Source organism: Vitis vinifera, chromosome 1, assembly GCF_030704535.1.
Source record: "Vitis vinifera cultivar Pinot Noir 40024 chromosome 1, ASM3070453v1".
In the NCBI taxonomy this organism is placed as follows: domain Eukaryota; kingdom Viridiplantae; phylum Streptophyta; class Magnoliopsida; order Vitales; family Vitaceae; genus Vitis; species Vitis vinifera.
The window spans coordinates 42813-48933 of NC_081805.1; positions in this window are offsets into that span (position 1 = coordinate 42813).

Below are 6121 nucleotides of genomic sequence, written 5' to 3' on the forward strand. Positions count from 1 at the left end.
GAATACTCTACAAAAAAATTAAAATGCCTAAAATTTGTTACTAAAAATAATGAATTCTTTAATAACATGTTTATACTCTACAATAAAAATTAAAAATACCTAAAATTTGTTATAAAAAAATAACCTATTCTTTAATAACATGTTTTTAAAATTTTAGAAATTTTTTAAAAATAAAAACACATTTAGTGACCTTGCCCCAACTTTGAGTCCTAAGACATTTATAAAGATGACAATAGGGTGAGTTTAAGATGAAGTATATATATCTCAACTTCTTTGAATTATTCAAACGGATCCTCATTCTTATCCAAATAAATAAATAAATTAAACTAAATGGAACTAGACGGGTATGAAAATTTCTAATACTCTTCACTAGGCATGTTTAGTTTTTTTCTTTCAAAATTTTCTTTTTTAAAATTTTAATTATATTAAAAATAATATAATTTATAAATAAATAAATATTGTAAATTTTTATAATTAATTTAATGACAAATAGTTTTTTATTTTATATGTTGAAAGTTTGTAAATTTAGATTATGATGCACCCGAAGAGGGTCTATAAGTGTCTACTTCTTTTTAGCTCAATTTTTTTTTTTTTAATTCCTTCAATATTTAGGAAGTAGAAAAAAAATCAAGAGACAACAATATTTACTTGGAAAACAACTCATATAGTCTTACATAGAATATGCAGATTTAAAAATCATGAGGTTAGAGACTGCAAATCACAAATTCATCATTGAAAAAACAATACTTACTTTTAGTTGGGAGACATTATTCCTAAGTTTTACTTCCCAATAACAACATTGATTTTCACCTCCACAATGTAATACTACATGTGTTCCCAGTAGAGTTACCTCAACACTGAAAGGATGTAAATCTTTTTTTCTTTTTTTTTTTAACTCAAAGAATACAAAGACAAACTTTTAAGCGTTTCTGGACATAGGGAAAGCTAAAATAGGCTTTTCAATGTTTGCATCAAGAAAACAAAAACATTTTTGGCATGATATTATGTCACACCCCAAAACCCACTCAAAGAACATGACGGTCATTTCACACCTCAAGCTCAAAGGGTCAAAGTGGAAATGACATAAACATTCATATTATAATTGAAAATTTACCAATTACCAAATTATTGTTTAGAGTAGTAAGATAAAATTCTAAAATCTCCAAGTATTAACTTTAAAAAAAGACTAACACACAGAGTCTTATTGTCCAAATAACTCTAAATTCAAATAATTTAAATGGGAATTAAATTTTAATATCTAAACAATGTCCAAAATAAAGTTTGAATCAAAATCCTAACAAAGAAAAATTTCTCAACCTAGCCATCACTCCTCGCTCGGACTGAGAGTACCTAAAAAATCATCAACGAAAGGGCATGAGCTTAAAGCTCAATAAGGAACATCAATACAGTTTCATAAATCAAACAATTTTAATTATAATTATAAACAAGAGATATAACATATATGCATTTTCATAAAAAAACTTTTGAGTTAAACATGCTAATATATTAAAAAAATTTCAACAAAACTTTGTTATATCCAATTCAAAACAATTTCTCATCGAAACCAAATCAAATACATTCAAAATATTTTTACTCTGATTATCAAAAAAACAAATGGTGCTCAATTAGGTGGGATTTCACAAATGAGTGACTAGTTTCAAATTTGTTCTAGTTAAGGTGAACAAAACCAAATGTAAACAATTATAACCCATTGACTAGGGCCATAAAGTCCACTATTATAACCTGTTGACTAGGGTCATAAGGTCAACTATTATAATCCATTGACCAGGACCATATAATATCAACTATTATAACTCGTTGATTAGGGTCGAATATGTCAATAATTATAACCCGTTGACTAGGGTCATAGGAACCATAGTCAAACATTTTATTTCACTAATTCAAACTTGCAAAACAAAATATCATATCTTCAAAAATTTTCATTTTTCGTAAACAAAGAAGATTCTCAAATATAATTTTCATACAAAACACATATTTAATCCATACGAAAAGATAAAAATAATATTTTTACACATTTCAAAATACAATATAAAAAGAAAATTTTTTTTTTATATAAAAATCTACATTAATTTCCCTTACCTCGAAGAAGCACTCAAAAACTTGAAGTATTTAGCTTGACGAATTTACTCCTCACCTAACATAATATTGATTATTGATTATTTATCTAAATATGTAAATTTGACAATCTTAAAAATATTTTATTTAGTATCAGGGATCCTAATTAATTTATCATATTAATATTATCACCATCCAATATTAGTTTCAACTTCCTAAACAATAATTTATTTCTTTTTTCTAACTTATCTAAACTAGATCTTTTAATAATATTTATTTGCATTACACTATTATTACTATTTAATTTATTTCTTGTTTCTAACTTATCTAAATTAAATCTTTTATGAATATTTATTTGCATTAAACTATTATTATTGTTATTTAAATCTCATACCGCATCTTTCATCAATTTTATTTATTTATTATTTTTTTCTCTAAAGTCAAAACTTTTAACCTCCATACTCACAAATTTTATGTAATTTTCACATCCGAAACTATATAACTTTTTTTTTTTTATCTATATCTATTCATTAAAATTTGTTCAATTTCCAATAATAAATCAAACTATGTTCATAAATTTTTAATCTTTTTAACCTAGAAATTAATTAAACAAACTCTAATCAAAATTGAGATATTCCAAAGAATATCTAAAGTGTTCAAAACTAATTAACAAATATAAAATATTAACTAGGGTTAGAATCTTACCTGGAAAAATCTGAACTTCAAACTCTAGACCTCCAAACCTTTAGCCCTACGTTCTCCAATTCTCTGATTTTTGGTTAATAAAGTTTTCTGAATAAGAAAGATAAGAAGAAAATCTAATTTATACATAGGATTGTTAATTGTAAAAGGACTCTTTTACCTTTAATGAGTTTAATTAATTAATTAATTTTTAATTTACTATTTTGCTTCTAAAGTTTATTTTGGAGCGTTACATCATCCCTTCCTTAACAAAAGTTTAGTCCTCTAAACTTAACGTATATAAATCTTCAAATAATGATGATGTTTTTCTCTATCTCCTTTTCTAATTCCTGAATGACCTCTTGAATACTAAGATTGCATCACTAAACCTTTATCAACTTGGCAATAATAGATTGCAATTTTAATTTTATTATTATTTTTTTAATCACGCACCACATAAGCATAAAACCCTTAACAACCCTTCCTAAGCAAGGAACCAACCCATAAAGCTAAGATCATACACAATGGTCTAATCACATGTTTTCCCTCAAAACTAAACTTGAGCTTACCAGAAATGTGGAAAGTCACACTTTTCCTAAAACAATCAACATAGACATAGCAGGAAACTAACAAATCTATCACCAAAATCTTGAATATTAGGGAGTACTAAGTCAATTGACATCTTTCTATAACCAATCATCACAAGACAACCTCTAAACATTATAACTTATATTAAATGAAACCAAAACTTAAACTAATGTGTCACTCATCTATCCCCAATTTAAACCAATTCAAGTTCCTAACAAAATCATAACCTAGTGCTCTGATGCCACTTGTAACGACCTGCTCTCAACCGTGTAAATATTGTCTGATTTGGACCCAAAGGGGTCCTCATGGCTTTAAAACGCGTCTACAGAGTTATGAGGAGTCCATATTTATATAGCACAAGAAACTTCCCCCCCTATCCGATGTGGGATGTCACAAATACCCCCCATGTAGACATAACATCCTCGTTGTGTCCCACGGGATTGTGAGGCCAAATAGACAAACACTCTTACAAGGCCAAACAAACCCCACACCGAGGTTGAGGATCAACTTTGATACCATTTGTAACGACTCGCTCTCAACCGTGTAGATATTGTCCGCTTTGGACCCAAATGGGTCCTCATGGCTTTAAAACGCGTCTACAGGGTTAAAAGGAGTCCATACTTATATACTGTCAAGAACTTTCCTCCCTATTTGATGTGGGATGTCATAAATACCCCCCATGTAAACACAACGTCCTCGTTGCGTCCCATGGGATTATGGGACCAAATAGACAAACACCCCCTACGGGACCAAACAAACCCCACATCGAGGTCGGGGATCGGCTCTAATACCATTTGTAACGACTCGCTCCCAACCGTGTAGATATTGTTCGTTTTGGACCCAAACTCTCAACCATGTAGATATTGTCTGCTTTGGACCTGAAGGGGTCCTCACGGCTTTAAAATGCACATACTTGGTTAAGAGGAGCCTCTACATATATAGCGTCATGAACTTTCTCCCATATCCGATGTAGAACATCACAAACACCCCCCATGCAAACACAACGTCCTCATTATGTCTCATGGGATTGCGGGGTCAAACAGACAAACACCCCTTATGGGACCAAACAAACCCTCACACTGAGGTTGGAGATCGGCTCTAATACCATTTATAATGACCCGCTCTCAACCGTGTAAATATTGTCTGCTTTAGACCCAAAGGGGCCCTCACGGCTTTAAAATGCGTCTATAAGGTTAAGAAGAGTCTCTACATATATAGCGCCATGAACTTTCTCCCATATATGATGTGGGACATGACATATTATAGGACTAAAACCTAGTAGATGAAATCTATAATTTTTCAAAAATAAAACGGATTAAAAATATGAAAAATAAAATAAAATTACATAGATTTGAAATTCTATCACAAGCACACAAGGAGTTTTAAAAAATATTTTTAAAATATTTACACTTAATTTTAAACCTAATATCCAATTCACGTCATAAATGAATTCAATTAACCTTTTTTAGACCTCTTTATCGTTACCTATGTTGTCCTATTGATTACACAATAATATTAGGTTTTCACTAGGAAATAAGACATAAAATTGGAAAAGTCTTAAGTCAGGATGATTGGAACAAAATTTTCTGAGAAGGCCTCGGAGCAGGTTGCAAAGGAAAGCTCCCTGCCCACTTCAGCTAACGTCAACAGTCTCCCTTGAATGCAATCGTGCATCAAAATCAATGGTATGCAGTTTGAATTCATCATCATCTCCAGCACCATCTTCTGCTTCCTCATTCATGAATTCATTCTATCACGGTACTAAAGATCCCATTCCTCTTCTTTCTCCACTTGTGTTGCCTTCTTTGCTTGAACCCCACTACACTGAAGAAAAAAGTAATGCAAGATCGCTCTGAATTTCCCGTAGCTCTAGTTTCTAGCACAAATGTACGCGGTCAATCTTTCTTATAATTGTATTACATGTGCATTTGGGGTGTAAATGAACTAGATTTCCTTCTGTTTCAGATTATAGATTTGGCATTTCAACTTTTCATTTCTAATATCTGGCTCCCCATTCTATTTTAAGCTTACCGTTTGCTGTCGCTAGAATTACACAAATCCTGCAAAGCTCCATAGCAAATTTATTCCAAGGGCATCGACCAACTACAATTCAAAGTTCCATAATTTGGAATAATTGAATCAGCCTTCGCCCTGCAAAGATCACTCTTTAGCATCCTTAGTGCTTATTGTAGGATTTTAACAAATAATATATAATAGATTATTATTATTATTATTAATTTATATCCTTCATGAAGCATTAATTTCCTGAACTGGAGCTTGTAATAGAGGACAACCAATTCCACAAGCTAGAGTACAATTCCAAAAGGTATAAGTATGTACGTAATGCGCCTCACAAACTGAGCCCATCATTCATAGAAACCAGGCAAGATCAACTTTGGTGCAAAGCAGCCCGATCACTTAAATTAGTTGTTAACATAACATGCAAGCTATGAGAAATATAAGAATGAACCCACCAAGGTGTGTGATTTCATTGTCATCATCTTCTTCTTATTCTTCTTCCATGTGTTTTAAAGTCACTTGAAATTCTTTCTTAAACTAATCTTGAGATTCACCTCCTTGTCACTTACCTTCTTGTCAGGGTTGTAATTGATAATGAAGCCTGCAAGAATGCTACAGTGATACGGGTCTGCTTTCATCTCCTCTTTTTGTGTACTCTTCACTGTAACTAACCTTCTCAAGAAAGCAATTATTGCTTAGAAAATTAACCTGGAAAAAGGATGTCAAAATGCATGCGGTTATATAATTTCAGTTTAAA